We start from the raw sequence: 16,797 nt of genomic DNA, 5'->3' as shown, positions 1-16,797 counted from the left end.
TAGACCACGAAATACGGAATTTTCGCCTTAATTACATCAGTCTCTCCACCGCTCTCTCCTCGTTAAAACTTACCTATTTGACTGAGCTTCTCTTCTCTTTGGCCTCCTTGTCTCGAGACACAATGGGTAAGTGCCTGCAGGTGGTCAGTGGTTTGTGGAGCAGCGCCTGGAGTGGCTATAAAGGCCAATTGTAGAGTGACAGACTCTTCCACAGGTGCTGCAGATAAAATTGGTTGTCCGGGCTGTTACACAGTTAGATCTTCCCTTGCGCTTCTGTCTTTTTTCCTGCCAACTGCCAAGTCTCTTCGACTCGCCACTCTTTAGCCTCGCCTTTATGGTTTCCTCCCCACTATAAGGCATATAGGTGACCAAGAGCAGAATGAAACTCTATTTACAGTGGAAAGGGGAAGAGAAAGGGAAGATAATTTGTTTGTCTAGTTTCCATTATGGTGCTGAACACTTAAAAAGTGGCACTGTAACACTGAAACATAGAAAATAGGAGGAGTAGGCCATTCGGCCCTGCTCCACCATTCATTATGATCATGGCTGATCATCTAACTCAGTAGCCTGTTCCCGCTTTCGCCCCATACCCTTTGATCCCTTTAGACCCAAGAGCTATATTTAACTCCTTCTTGAAAACATACAATGTTTTGGCCTCAACTGCTTTCTGTGGTAACGAATTCCACAGGTTCACCACTCTCTGGGTGAAGAAATTTCTCCTCATCTCAGTCCTGAAAGGTTTACCCTGTATCCTTAGACTATGACCCCTGGTTCTGGACTCCCCCACCATCGGGGACATCCTTCCTGCATCTACCCTGTCAAGTCCTGTTTGACTTTTATAGGTTTCTATGAGATCCCCCCTCACTGTGCTGAACTCCAGCGAATCTCATCCTAACCGACTCAATCTCTCCTCATATGTCAGTCCCACCATCCCAGGAATCAGTCTGGTAAACCTTCGCTGCACTCCCTCTATAGCAAGAACATCCTTCCTCAGCTAAGACAACCAAAATTGCTCACAATATTCCAGGTGTGGCCTCACCAAGGCCCTGTATAATTGCAGCAAGACATCCCTGCTCCTGTACTCGAATCCTCTCGTTATGAAGGCCAACATACCATTTGCCTTTTTTACGGCCTGTTGCACCTGCATGCTTACCTTCAGCGACAGGTGTACGAGAATATCCAGGTCCCGCTGTATATTCCCCTCTCAGTTTATAGCCAGATAATTATCTGCCTTCCTGTTTTTGCTAACAAAGTGGATAACCTCACATTTATCCACATTATACTGCATCTGCCATGCATTAGCCCACTCACTCAACTTGTCCATATCACCCTGAAGCCTCTCTGCATCCTTCTCACAACTCACCCTCCCACCCAGTTTTGTGTCATCTGAAAATTTGGAGATATTACATTTAGTTCCCTCATCTAAATCATTAATGTATATTCTGAATAGCTGGGATCCTCGCACCAATGCCTGCGGTACCCCACTAGTCACTGCCTGCCATTCGGAAAAAGACCCATTTCTTATGTGGGACTTTGTCGAAAGCTTTCTGAAAGTCCAAATAAACCACATCCACTGGCTCCCCCTCATCAACTCTACTAGTTACATCCTCAAAGAATTCTAGTAGATTTGTCAAGCATGATTGCCCTTTCGTAAATCCATGCTGACTCTGTCCAATTCTACCACTGTTCTCTAAATGCTCTGCTATAAAATTTTTGATAACGGACTCTAGAATTTTCCCCACTACCGACGTCCGGCTGACTGGTCTATAATTCCCTGCTTTCTCTCTACCTCCCTTTTTAAATAGTGGGGTTACATTAGCTACCCTCCAATCTGTAGGAATTGTTCCAGAGTCTATAGAATCTTGGAAGATGATCACCAATGCATCCACTAATTCTAGGGCCACTTCCTTAAGTACTCCGGGATGTAGATTATCAGGCCCTGGGGATTTATCGGCCTTCAATCCTATTAATTTCCCCAACACCATTTCTCTACTAATACTGATTTATTTCAGTTCCTCTCTCTCACTAAGCCCTGTGTTTCCCAACATTTCTGGTATGATATTTATGTCCTCCTTTGTGAAGACAGAACCAAAGTATGCATTTAGTTGGTCAGCCATTTCTTTATCCCCCATAAATAAGTTCCCCTGTTTCTGACTGTAAGGGACCTACATTTGTCTTCACCAATCTTTTTCTCTTCACATACCTATAGAAACATTGACAGTCAGTTTTTATGATCCTCACAAGCTTGCTCTCGTACTCTACTTTCCCCTTCTTCATCAATCCCTTGGTCCTCCTTTGCTGAATTCTAAACTGCTCCCAATCCTCAGGTCTGTTGTTTTTCATGGCAAATTTATATGCCTCTTCCTTGGATCTAATGCTATCTCTAATTTCCCTTGTAAGCCATGGTTTGGCTACCTTTCCCGTTTTACTTTTGCGCCAGACAGGATAAACAATTGTTGCAGTTCATCCATGTGCTCTTTAAATGTTTGCCATTGCCTAATCACCGTCATCCTTTTAACTAACGTTTCCCAATCCATCATAGCCAACTCGCGCGCTTATACCTTCGTAGTTTCCTTTACTAAGATTCAGGACCCTTGTCTCAGAATCAACTACGTTACTCTCCATCTTGATGAAGAATTCTATCATATTATGGTCGCTCGTCCCCAAGGGGTCTCGCACAACTAGATTGTCAATTATTCCTCTCTCATTACACAATACCCAGTCTAGAATGGCCTGTTCTCTAGTTGGTTCCTCAATGTATTGGTCCAGAAAACCATCCCGTATACACTCCAAGAATTCCTCCTCTACGGTATTGTGACTAATTTGATTTGCCCAATCTATATGCAATCTATATGCAAAATCACCCATAATTACAGATGCTCCTTTATCGCATGCATCTCTAATTTCCTGTTTAATGCCATTCCCAACATCACCACTACAGTTTGGGGGTCTATGTACAACCCCCACTAACGTTTTTTGCCCCTTAGTGTTTCTCAGCTCTACCCATACAGATTCCACATCATCAGAGCTAATATTTTTCCTCACTATTGCATTAATTTCCTCTTTAACCAGCAATGCAACTCCACCGCCTTTTGCTTTTTGTCTGTCCTTTCTAAATACTGAATATCCCTGGATGTTCATTTCCAATCCTTCCACCTTTTAGCTCGTTAATTTATCCTAGTCACTTTCAATTTAGTTGGAGTTTCTGGTGCTTTACAGATAAGGAGTTTACAGCTGGCACTGGGGTATGGTGCTCTCTGACTTACTAGCTAAGATTTCAGCTTGATTTTGCTGCTTTTGACATTTTTTCCGAAGCTCTTATTTATTGGCTACTTTTCTCTCCATTGTTTTTCTTGATTCACCTCCACTTCTCAATTTGCTTTGGTCTTTTGTTTGTTGCCTTTGTCATGCTCACGTGAAGTGCAGCGATTGCAAATACAAAACCCAAACAGAAGAGTTATAAAAGTTGACTTTTCCTTTAAAAAAGTAGACAATATGCTGCAAAAATGGAGGCCGAATGGCTTGACCCTGTATATTCAAACTGTCTTACTGTCTGTTAAGGACAAAAGGATACATTCCAAGCTAAGAGGTGTCTATTACACCCATTCTGAACCCATCAAGAGATATTCTTGAATTCAATGGGTTCTCCTGAAACAAAGCAGGTATGAGGTAGCCACTTCCTGATCCATTGTTCATCATCACAGGGGGAGAGCTGCAACTCCCAACAGAGACAACATATGAGGATTTTTTTACCTTAAAAAGTAGCTCTCTTGAGAAAGAGAGAGAGAGAAAAAGAGAGAGATCAGAACAAACATCACAAAAGCCTGTCCAGCTAAGAGTTGGGAGAGATCCAGCAAAAGTTGAAGAAGGAACCCTGCTGTGAAATCTGCACTTTACCTTGTTTCAGGAGAAAACTGAGAGTGATTACCGTCTCCAGAATTATGTCTCAACCACCAGAGAAATCTAAAAACAGCCCAGGCCTCCAACTTTAAAGAGAAATTGACCTCTGAGAAGATTCAACGGGTTTACCGTGAACCCTGAACACCTACCTCACTTCAAACTACTTGCACTTTTTCCTCTCTATCTATCTTTTCTTGTGGGTGGGTGTGTGCAGTTACGACCATTTCAGGAATGAATATAGTTCAATAAGTAGTTCATTTTCTGTTTCAAATCTACAAGAAAAACTGTCGCTGTTTGACAAATAAAACACAAACGGGTGTGGTCAGTTGGGAGGTGAACAGGGGGAACCACCCACACCACTTACCACCTGGCTGTAACACCTTTATGAAGGACAGATTTGGGAGTGTGGGCACGTATGGAACCAAGTTAGGGTATGGAAATGCCAAATTGACAGGAGAAGGAGGTGGGTACAGAAGAAGCAAAATGGCAAAATCAAATCATGCAATGGTTGTATAAAGTCAATTGCTTGTAGATAATAGAGCCCCAAACCAGGTATAAACAACTGACTTTCATTGTAATGGAAAGAAACAGGCAAGAGAGCCCATGTTAAGAAATAAATATGAAGGAAAGAAGGAACAGCAAGCTCCAAGCCACAAAGCACAGGTAGGGCTTGTAAAGAAAGGAATCAGTTCTAGAGATTTTCATGTATAAGTGTAATCATTTTCGGGTGCAATTATATAATGTTATATTATGAATGTTATTTACATGGGTACATGTTCAGCTCAGTTGAAATAAAGAGTGTTTCTGGAAACACTGAACAATGTGAATTCAGTGAATGAGTTAGTTTAAATTCTATACATTTATAACAGCTAACTTTTCTGGGGGATTTACATTTCAATCGATTGGTATGAATAAGTTTCAAAGCATGATATTTGATTTTCTTTTCTGATGCAAACTGATTTAATGTGCCACCCACAGATATAATATGTGACGCACTAGATGTAAAAATGATTATATAGATAAATGTCATTTCATAGAGGTTGAACAAATGAGTCAAAGAACGTCAAAGCTATTCAATAAATGATTAATTAATAACCACTTTTAAAAGTATAAAGTCCTTTTTGAAGAAACATTAAGGGCCACTTTTAGGGTGTTTTGCAACAAAATGGCAAATGTGGAACTCCCATGTGCCATCTAATTTTGTCCATAAATGGGTCAGCTTTTGAATGACATGCAAGTTCAGAAATTTGGACGCTTGATGTAAAACCTAGAAGATTACCAACAAAGTAGCTTAAAGCTTACTTAAAGTATTCTGACCGTTATACTGTATATTGGACAAAGTTAAAGCAAAAAGACGGTTTTTTAAATACCAAATGCAGACATCCCAAAATTGGAATACTTACATTCATAAGCAGTCAAATATTAAATGGACACACTATGTAATATATGATCTTTAAAATAAACTTATAGTGTAAAAACTGCAAGTCAACTGATGAAGCTCCACAAAACCTGCCAAAAACATTACTTGCTTTGTGATCTGCACACTCAACCAAGTATCAAACGTTCGGTACACAACATATACAATGCTTAATCATGATATTCACATCATAAACTAAATTACACAATTATTTAATATAATTTAGCTATAACTGAACATGTAAGTATATAAATATTTTTTAAAACATTATTTAATTTCAAGGCTTAATAATAAATGTTGATTTGATATATTTCAAGACATTTTTAAAAATACATTGGTAATTAAGATTTCACAAAAGTAGATGTGTTTTTCACATTGATTCAAAGGTTGAATAGGAAAAGAATATATCATCTGATTGGGGTAAGTCAGTAATGAGGGGTCATCAAATTAAAATGAGAATGTTTGATCACAGGAACGGCTGATGCAGAGATATCTTTTAAGGGAAAAATGGAGAAACATTTGAAGCAGCAAATGACACAAGGCTTTGGGGAGAGAGTACGACAGTGAGATTAGTTTTGAACTGCTCATGCACAGAGAAAAGACACAATGGACTGAATGGCCTTCGTGATTTCTTTATTTCAATTTAAATCAACAGCTTATGACTGTTTATTGGCTATAGATAAATGTATTAAAAAGGACAGTGTTTATTTGCAGTATTTGTCATGAAGAAAAATTGAAAATATTGAAACTGAAACAGGCGTGGTACATCTTCAATTCTATCATTTAACTATCACACCTTGCTGCACTCCGATTCTGATTATTTACCGGATGATGCTAACATTTTTCCCTTTCTACCTAACTTCAAAATGTAGACAGTTTTTTAAAAATTTCCAACAGCAGATCCTTTTGGGAGCAATTGTCCATTGGGCTGTTGTTGACACGACCTTTCACATCAGCCTACAGTGAGAAAGATGACTGACCAACAAGTTACTTCAGTAATTAGAATGAAGCTGCTATATTCACACAACCTTGCCAGGAAAGATAAGTTTGATCAGTACACTAAGAAAACGGAAACATATGTGAAAACATTTCCAAAAGAAGCTTCTGCAAATTTCAAACCCAGGAGAAAAAAAAACAATCAATCAATGACCAGGCAACAGAATGTATGGGCTCTGGTAGCAAGCTCCCAATAACCACTTGCCTTTATGTACACGCCCTTAACGATGGCTTTCAAGATGGCCTCGGGGAAGGAGGGGGGCGGTCAACTCCTGAGGGAGTTCCTTACTGTACACATCTATCCTTTGCCACCTGCCATTTGTTGCACTTTTGCCCCCAATCTCCTCTCCCACTGTTTAAGTTCCCCTGACTCTAATAATAAGTGTATTTTAGCCCTAACTACAAGTCAACTGCTAGTTTACCCTGCTACAGCCCATCCCTGCTCTCTGCCTTCCAAATTCTTGGAATTCTCTGGACACCATTTCCGGGTCCCAACCCATTAAGTAGCGCACCCGCCAGTTTAATTTTATGGAAGGTCACCTCCGCTTTCTCCGTCCAACTATGGATGGTGGGCCAGCTGCAGAGGTGGGAGGGCCAATCAGGCGCCAGCATCTGGGGAGGCCAGCAGCCTGCACTGTGGCTGCAGTGGAACTAGGGCGCAAGAGGGAGTACCGCAAAGACAGAGCGGTGAGGAGGAAGAGGCTGGAATGATTTTCTTAATCCCCAGCACCTTCAGTTGTTAGCCGGCTCTAAGCGAGACAGCTGCACTGGCAGGCCTCTGACAGCCCTTGATCGCAGGCTTCTCATTGTCATCTGATGATTTACCCATCTCCTTGTAAAGATGGAGCTGCTGGGTCCTCCCACTGTGCACTCGTCTGTGAGCTGGCGAGCCAGGCACACTGCGAGGTTCCCAGACGTTTCCAGGAAAATTGGAATGACGCGGAAAAATGCAGCTCAATTACCTAAGGAGCTTCCTTAAATGTCTTCCCGCCACTGCTGGGCGGTGGCCGTGAACGCTGCGATGCCACTCCAGCAAGAGTGCACGGAGGTGGCAGCACATCGGGGAGCTAGCCTGATGTGCTTTTCTGCCATATTCTCTGTCCCCCTGACTCCAAGGTGCTGGGAAAATTCCAGCCTACGTTTCTGCACTGGACTACACCGTAAGATTCAGCTGTTGTGTCTCTGACCTGTTGCTCTGTTGTTTAAAGTTTGAAGTAACCTTGATCAGCTAACACCTCTTCCCCCACTGCTGCTGTGCCTGTAACTAGCCTACTGGTTCTATTGTTTTTTTAGTTTCAGCTACAGTCTGGTTCACTCTCCTGGGCTGCAGTATAATTCCTGCTGCTTCTTGATGTCATCGCGATCTCCAAACCCGCCACCAATTTTTTTCTGCCCTCCAACCGATTCTGCACACCTGCTGGATCTTTATTCCTATGGAAATACTTCCATCAATTTGTCCTTCAATACTTTACCCACCAAAGTAGTTTCTGGACTTCACCTGCCCGCCACACCTGTCTCCGTACTTGGACAACAGTTCATTGATGCTCCAGGCCAACTCCACTCTACCTTCGTCAACTTTATTCCACCACAGGAAATATTAGAGAGATACAGCACTGAAACAGGCCCTTCAGCCCACTGAGTCTGTGCCAACCATCAACCACCCATTTATACTAATCCTACATTAATCCCATATTCCCTACCACATCCCCTACTACATTAATCCCATATTCCCTACCACATCCCCTACTGCATTAATCCCATATTCCCTACCATTCTCCTACCTACACTTGGGGCAATTTACAACGGCCAATCCACCCATCGGCCCGCAAGTCCCTGGCGGTGGGAGGAAACTGGAGCACCCGGCGGAAACTCACGCGGTCACAGGCAGAACTTGCAAACTCCACACAGGCAGTACCCAGCACCGAACCCGGGTCACTGGAGCTGTGAGGCTGCGGTGCTAACCTCTTGCATTAATTGTGGACTCCCTCTCAATTGTCCTACAAGGATATATGCAACCTAATAATGGCTACATAACCAGGTCTATGTAACCTGAGTTTTCCCCGTGTCCATTCAAGTGTGCGTTTTGGCTCCTGCACCAGACCGAGCCCATCACTTCTATTTTGATTTTCTCCCCCCCATAGCAGTGCAACGAAGGTTCGCCAAACTGATCCATGGGATGGAAGGATTGTCCCATGAGCAGAGATTGAGGAGACTGGGCCTATATACAAAGTTTAGGAGAATAACAGGTGATCTTAATGAGGCATAAAAAATTCTTACAGGGCTTGACAGGGTAGATGTAGGAAGGATATTTACCGTGGCTGGTCTACCAGGGGACACAGTCTCAGAATAAGGGGTAGGCCATTTAGGGCCGAGATGAAGAGGAATTTCTTCACTCAGAGGGTGATGAATCTGTGGAATTCTCTACCGCAGAGGGCTGTGGAGGCTCAATCACTGAGCATGTTTAAGATAGAGATTGATAGATTTCTAGATATTAAAGATATCAAGGGATAGTGCGGGAAAATGGCATTGAGGTAGATCAGCCATGACCTGTTTGAATGGTGGAGCAGGCTTGAGGGGCTGAATGGCCTACTGCTATTTCCGATGTTCCTATTCCTCTTTCCTGTCATGCCTCCATGCATTTCTCCCCTCTCTGGTACTCTGCCGTCTCAAATCCCTACCCCAACTCTTCAGTACGACTTAAGCTTCCTACTCTAACTGCCCCAATCCTGTGTCCCAAGCTTGACTCCATTTTAGATAATCCTACAGCTTCTGGCATCCTCCGAAGGGCTCTTTGAGGCACTTGGCGCTGGATCTTTACAAGCCCCATCCTACTTGCTTGCCGACCTTCCTGCTCAGCAGGCCCATTGGAGGTTAGTTCTTTCTTGTCAATATCCACCCCAACCATCTTTCCCCTCCCATTGCTGATTCTGTGAACTCTGCCAGAGGTTCAGCTATCACTGCCTCTCTCTTCATCTCCCCCCAGAACATCCACTCAATTGTGAACAAAGTCTTTGCTTGGAGGCCGTGGCAGGAAGATCTTCAGAGGAGGTGAGATCAATGACAGTCTTGGAAATAATGGTTTGACGTTTATTGCTGGGGTCATCGCCCAGCGGGAGGAAGTGTCAGAGAGTTGGCATTCAGTATACACTAGGGAGAGGTTGGCTCACCAAACTGCAGCAGCACCCTAGTCAGCAGTTTCAATGACAACGTTGGGTGAATGATCATCTACCTTGCAGAGGCTTAATGTCAGCTCCCTGAAGATCTTCCCTCCACGGCCACCAACCTCATTGTCCACCGGACCCTCAGAACCCTCAGGGGCGGCACAGTGGCGCAGTGGTTAGCACCGCAGCCTCACAGCTCCAGGGACCAGGGTTCAATTCTGGGTACTGCCTGTGCGGAGTTTGCAAGTTCTCCCTGTGACTGCATGGGTTTTCCCCGGGTTCTCCGGTTTCCTACCACCGCCAAAGACTTGCAGGTGATAGGTCAATTGGCCATTGTAAATTGCCCTAGTGTAGGTAGGTGGTAGGGAATATGGGATTACTGTAGGGTTAGTATAAATGGGTGGTTCTTGGTCGGCACAGACTCAGTGGGCAGAAGGGCCTGTTTCAGTGCTGTATCTCCAAATACAAAAATAAAACCCCCTTCTACCTCCTTCCCTGGATTCACAAACAGGACTGCCCTCATAGACCCATCATTTCAACCTGTTCTTGATTTCTCTTTTAGCTCAACTCTTTTTTTCTCTCTTTTTCCAGTCTCTTTCCATTTACATCCACAATGGTCTCCGTCACTTTAACAGTTTCCAGTTTCCTGGCCCTAACCTTCTCCTTTTCCCCATAGACATCCAATCCTTCTGCATCTCCATTCCGCCACCACACCACACCAACCCTTCACCAGCCCCCCCTCCCCCCGCCCCAGGAAGGCTCTTTGTTTCTTCCTTGATTGAAGGTCAAATCACTGCCCATCCACCACCACCCTCTTCCAACTGCCTGAACTTGTTCTCACATTGAACAACTTCTCTTTTGACTCCACTCACTTCCTCCAAATAAAAGGTGTTGCTATGGGAACCCATATGGGTCCTAGCTATATCTGCTTTATCGTGGGATATGTGGAACATTCTTTGTTCCAGTCCTACTCAGGTCCCTTCCTTCATCTCTTTTTCCAGTATATTGATGACTGAACTGGTGCAGTTTCCTGCTCTTGCCCTGAACTGGAAAATTCCATCAACTTTGCTCCCAATTTCCACACTTCCCTCACCTTCAAACGGTCCAGCCTTGACTCTTCCCTTCTCTTCCTCAACTTCTCCATCTCTATTTCTGTGGATAGGCTGTTGACCAGTAGTCACTATAAGCCCGATGCCTCCCACAGCTACCTTGACTGTACTTCTTCACACCCTGCTTCCTCTAAGGACTCTATTCCATTCTCCCTGTTTCTTCGCCTCCATTAGATCTGTTCCGACGATGCTACTTTCCATATCAGTGCTTCTGATATGGCTTCCTTTTTCCTTAACAAAAGATTCCCATCCCCACCATGGTAGAAAGGGCGCTCCACTATGTCCGTTCCATTTTCCACACTTGTGCTTAAACTCCTTCCCCTCCCGCCTAGGACCACTATAGGGTTCCCCTTGTCCTCACTTTCCACTTCACATTCATCATCTGCCATTTCCAGGAAATACACCTTCTTCTCCCCTTCCCTTTCAGCATTCCAAAGGGACTGTTCCCCCTGTGCAACCCTACTCCAAGCCTCAATCATCCCCAACACCTCCTCTTGTTCTCACCACACCTTCCCACACAAGCACAGGAGATGCAACACCCATCCTTATACCTCCTCCCTTCCAAATATCCAAGGTCCCAAACACTCCTTCCAAGCGACTTCCTTGTACATCTTTCAATTTAGCATAATGTATTGGCTGCTCACAATTCAGACTTCTCTACAATGGAGAGACCAATAAATTGGTTAAACATGATTTCCCTTTCACAAAACCATGTTGACTCGACCTGATTACCTTGAATTTTTCTAAGTGCCCTGCCACAACGCCTTTGATAATAGCTTCTAACATTTTCCCTATGACAAATGTTATGCTAACTGGCCTGTGGTTTCCTGCTTTCTGTCTCCCTCCCTTTTTGAATAAAGGAGTTACATTGACTATTTTTCAATCTAATGGAACCTTCTCAGAATCTAGGGAATTTTGGAAAATTAAAATCAATGCATCAACTATCTCACTAGACATTTTTTTTTAAGACCCTACGATGAAGTCAATCAGGACCCAGGGATTTGTCAACCCGCAGCTCCAACAATTTGCTCAGTACCACTTCCCTGGTGATTGTAATTTTCTTGAGTTTCTTCCTCCCTTCCATTTCCTAATTTACAGCTACTTCTGGGATATTACTTGTATCCTCTATAGTGAATACCGATGCAAAATATCTGTTCAATTCATCTGCCATCTCCTTATTTTCCATTATTAATTCTCCAGACTCATTTTCCATTGGACCAACGCTCACTTTGTTAACTCTTTTCTTTTTTAAATATCTATGGAAACTCTTACTATCTTTTTTTAAAATTCTAGCTAGCTTTCTCTCAAATTCTAATTTTTCCTTCCTTATTAATCTTTTTGTCATTCTTTGATGTTCTTTATATCCTGTCCAATCTTCTGACCTGCCACCCATCTTTGTCCAATTATATGCTTTTTCTTTAAGTTTGATACTATCTTTATCTTTTTTAGTTAAAAAACTAAAGGCGGGTCCTCCCCTTGGAATTTTTCTCTCTCATTGGAATATATCTATTCTGTGTATTCTGAAATATTTCCTTAAATGTCTGCCACTACATCTCTATTGACCTATCCCTTAACCTAATTTGCCAGTTCTTTTTAGCTAGCTCTGCTTTCATGCCCTCATAATTGCCTTGACGAAAGATTAAAATACTAGTCTTAGACCCACTCTTCTCTCCCTCAAACTGAATGTAAAATTCAATCATGGTGGCTGCGACCTAGTGGTGCCTACATTACCAGCTCATTAATTAATCCTATCTCGTTGCACAATACCAGGTCTAGTATAGCCTGCTCTCTGGTTGGCTCCAGAATGTGCTGTTCTAAGAAACTATCCCAAAAACATTCTATGAATTCCTCATCTAGGCTACCTTTGCCGATTTGCTTTTTCCAGTCTATATGTAGATTAAAATCTCCCATGATTATCGTGGTACCTTTCTGACAAGCTACCATCATTTCTTCATTTATATCCCATCCAACAGTGTGGTTACTGTTTGGTGGCCTGTACACCACTCCCACCTGTGACTTCTTGCCTTTATCATTTCTGATCCCGACCCAAATCACTTCTACAGCCTGGTTTCCTGAACTCAGGTCATCCCTCTCTGTTGTGCTAATTCTATCATAGCAGGAAGGAGGCTCAGAATTCAGAGGCATTGGGACTGGTTCTGGGACAGAAGTATTGCCTGGATAGTCTATTCCAGAACGAAGCTGGAACCAAAATCTTTGTGAGCAAATGAAATAAGCCATTGTAGTGAGAGTTTAAACTGGCATCGACCCAGCAATGTGCAAAATTGCCCAGGTATGTCCTGTACACAAAAAGCAGGACAAGTCCAACCCGGCCAATTACTGCCCCATCAGTCGACTCTCAATCATCAGTAAAGTGATGGAAGCTGTCATCAACAGTGTGATCAAGCAGCACTTGCTTCGCAATAACCTGCTCAGTGATGCTCAGTTTGGGTTCCACCAGGGCCACTCAGCTCCTGACCTCATTATAGCCTTGGTCCAAACATGGACAAAAGAGCTGAACTCAAGAAGTGAGGTGAGAGTGACTGCCCTTGACATCAAGGCAGCATTCGACCGTGTATGGCATCATGGAGCCCCAGCAGAACTGGAGTCAATGAGAATCAGGGGGAAAACTCTCTGCTAGTTGGAGTCATACCTAGCGCAAAGGAAGATGGCTGTGGTTGTTGGAGGTCAATCATCTGAGCTCCAGGACATCACTGCAGGAGTTCCTCAGGGTAGCGTCCTAGGCCCAACCATCTTCAGCTGCTTCATCAATGACCATCCTTCAATCATAAGGTCAGAAGTGGGGATGTTCGCTGATGATTGCACAATGTTCAGCACCATTCGCGACTCCTTAAATACTGAAGCAGTCAGTGTAGAAATGCAGCAAGACCTGGACAATATCCAGGCTAGGGCTGATACGTGGCAAGTAACATTTGTGCCACACAAGAGCCGGGCAATGACCATCTCCAACAAGAGAGAATCTATCCATCTCCACTTGCCATTCAATGGCATTACCATCGCTGAATCCCCCACTATCAACATCCTAGGGGCTACCATTGACCAGAAACTGAACTGGAGTAGTCATATAAATACCATGGCGACAAGAGTAGGTCAGAGGTTAGGAATCCTGCGACGGGTAACTCACCTCCTGACTCCCCAAAGCCTGACCAACATCTACAAGGCACAAGTCAGGAGTGTGATGGAATACTCTCCACTTGCCTGGATGGGTGCAGCTCCAGCAATACTCAAGAAGCTTGACACCATCCAGGACAAAGCAGCACGCTTGATTGGCACACCATCCACAAACATTCATTCCCTCCACCACCAACGCACAGTGGCAGTAGTGTGTACCATCTACAAGATGCACTGCAGCAACTCAAGGCTCCTTAGACAGCACCTTCCAAACCCACGACCTCTACCACCTCGAAGGACAAGCGCAGCAGATGCATGGGAACATCACCACCTGCATGTTCCCTTCCAAGTCACACATCATCCTGACTTGGAACTATATCGCCGTTCCTTCACTGTCGCTGGGTCAAAATCCTGGAACTCCCTTCCTAACAGCACTGTGGGTGTACCTACCCCACATGGACTGCAGCGGTTCAAGAAGGCAGCTCACCACCACCATCTCAAGGGCAATTAGGGATGGGCAATAAATGCTGGCATAGTCAGTGACGCTCACATCCCATGAATGAATAAAAAAAAATAATCGGGGTGGGGGTGGGGGGAAGGGGTGGAGGGTGGTAGGCGTGGGAGCAGGTGAAATGAGAAAGAGAGTAGAATAGGCACTTTAGTGGGCAAGGCAAGCTTTAGGTCCACATGAACAAAAAGGTTGAAAGAGATGAAGCAGGATGAGACAGTAAAAAAAAAAAATCAAGGCTGAGAAGACAAAAAACATATTGCCAGACCAAGGGAATCCAAACTAAAATATAACGATATAAATGCACAGAGCATAAGAAATTAAATTGGGGGTTGGAAGTCACTGATTTAGCTGGGTCAGGATTGGCAATTAAATAATTTCCAGTATAAAATTTTCCTGAGAGACAAGGGGGGAAAAAAAGCGAAGAGGGTGAGAGATATTAATTACAAACAATATAATAGCACTAAAATGTAAAGGTTTAAAGTGATTTGGCCGAAAATTCATCTCTTTGGATTAACTCAAGAAATAGGAAGGGATTGGTCACATTACTGGGAGGTTATCATGCACTATGTCAAATTACAAAAAGGGAATGGAACAACACATTTAAGAGACATGTATTAATAATAGTTATCATTAAAAGATTTGAACTATCTGAGCCTATCCAAAAATCCTTGGCAGAGCATCCAATTTTGTTGACAGCTCTGTAAAGCAGCTTGGGCATTTTACTGTTGAAGGCACTATATAAATGCATGTCATTGTCATTTCACTTGGTGCTTTAGAGAGATTTATTTCACAACTTTTTACCAGTGTTCTATTTGTAAGGGTTTCTCCCCTTCAAAACTTCATTTAAGTTGAAAAGGAAAGTTAATTAAATAGGCAAACGTATCATGATTAAAACATAACCTCAAGTCACGCATTACAATTCTGGAAACCACAGCTCATGCTAAACTTGCAAATTGCATATTAACAAATTACGATAGTAAAAATCAACTTTATACAACTGTTACTATTAACTCTCTTTCCTGCAAAATAAACGGCAGATCCCAACAACACAATAAATTTGAACTTGTAGCTCTGGACAAGTCACTGAAAATGCCTATTCGTGAGTGATGAAGACTTTGACTATCAGAGCCATGGATCACTTAAATGCACCATCGAGTGGACCAGATATTTTTGTGAGCTTTTGGCATAATCTTGCAAAGATGTAACATTCTATCTCAGAATGGAATCTATCTCATGCAATCTCAAGCAATACACACAGCCATGTCAATAGGCAGCGCACTGAAGAAGGGGAGAAGAAATTTGGAACAAGCATCAGGTATTCTTCAGTTTTTAGTAGTTTAACTGTCGTTAGGGATTGACTGCATGTCAATTCAGCACCTCTGCAGTCTTTCATATTATCCCAGTTCTAAGTCAACTCAAAATAATAGTCTGGTCTTAAGTCACCAATGGCATTCTTTGAGGCAGGGACCAAAATACATTATCCTTCCTTGTCCTGTCTATAAACTCAACTTGAACTCAGAGCAAGAATTAGAGGGTGAGGCCAGTTGACTGCTAACCCCTTACTATCAGTAGTGTTTAGCCTGTGCGATTTTAATTCCTGGGCCTGGCCTGCATATTCCCAATGAATCAACCACCCTAAGCAGGCAGGAAATGACAGTTTTCCACAGTGGGGAGAGAAGACCAAAGCAGAAACTCAGGTGGCAGGAAGAAACTGGCTAGGGCTGAAGGAACAGACGACAGAACTTAGGGAAGTCGTGGGAAGGGGTTTTGGGGAGTGTCTTCCATTTGTGAAAAAGGGTGGAGCTGGGATAGGAGAGGCCTAAACTTTCCTGTGTAGCCCAGAGGAGCACTCCTACGCCTCCTGGTCTCACAAGGGAAGTTTAGAAGAAAAAATAATTATTTCCGCCAGTTCTGGCCTCATCTCGCTTCTGTTTATGCTATCTTCATCTGACAGAAAGCCACAAAAGTTTCCCTACTCAGACCAATCATTAAAATTGCAGTGAAATGATATAATCTGACCTTTATCTGCATTGTTAAGGAAGGACCCCAAGATCTTAAGGCCACTATCCTTGCTGCCTGCTCAAAACAGCAGGTAAAAATAGAAAACAGCAAAATGGAGTGTGACGTGGGCAGATAAGCCACTCAGCTGATTTAAACTACTTGCCCACCTGGTTTCTTCTGGCCGGATAGGGTTAAAATTGCCCCTTGTGGCTTCCAATATGAATGAGCACACAATCCCCGTCCACCACCCTTCCTCTGTGGTCTGCTCATGGAGCACTGGGCACACATGGTTTCAGTTTTACATGTCCCATTAAGTCTCCGACACAGACTTCTCCTCTTACGCCAATGTCTTCAACTCTGCCCAGAAGCAGGTCTCTAACCTTGGCTATCTCCTATTCCTCATCAACATGCTTGGGAACATTATCCCTAAGCAGGAGATCAACTTTCATATGTGCGCTGATGATACAGAACTTTACTTGTCCACCACTACCCTTGATTCTATGAACCGTCTAAATCAAGCCATGGCTGAGGCAGAACTTTTCACAGCTCAATATTAGCAAGATTGAAGCCATC

At 43.3% G+C, this 16,797-nt stretch overlaps 1 protein-coding gene across 3 annotated transcripts in view; it reads right to left on the bottom strand.

Annotated features, from left to right (window-relative positions):
• Positions 1–16,797, bottom strand: part of LOC137369457 (tyrosine-protein kinase JAK2-like) — a 289,126-nt gene that overhangs the window by 172,102 nt on the left and 100,227 nt on the right. The window contains exon 3 of one of the 3 annotated variants that reach the window (XM_068030695.1): positions 74–387. The exons of the other annotated variants lie outside the window; for them this stretch is intronic. The gene's annotated coding sequence lies outside the window, so the exon portion shown is untranslated. The remainder of the gene's footprint in view (positions 1–73; positions 388–16,797) is intronic. 3 annotated transcript variants of the gene reach the window in all.

This window comes from Heterodontus francisci, chromosome 4 (genome assembly GCF_036365525.1).
Source record: "Heterodontus francisci isolate sHetFra1 chromosome 4, sHetFra1.hap1, whole genome shotgun sequence".
NCBI classification, from domain to species: Eukaryota; Metazoa; Chordata; class Chondrichthyes; order Heterodontiformes; family Heterodontidae; genus Heterodontus; species Heterodontus francisci.
The sequence above is the reverse complement of the archived record's forward strand: the minus strand, read 5'-3'. Positions and strand labels throughout refer to the sequence as shown.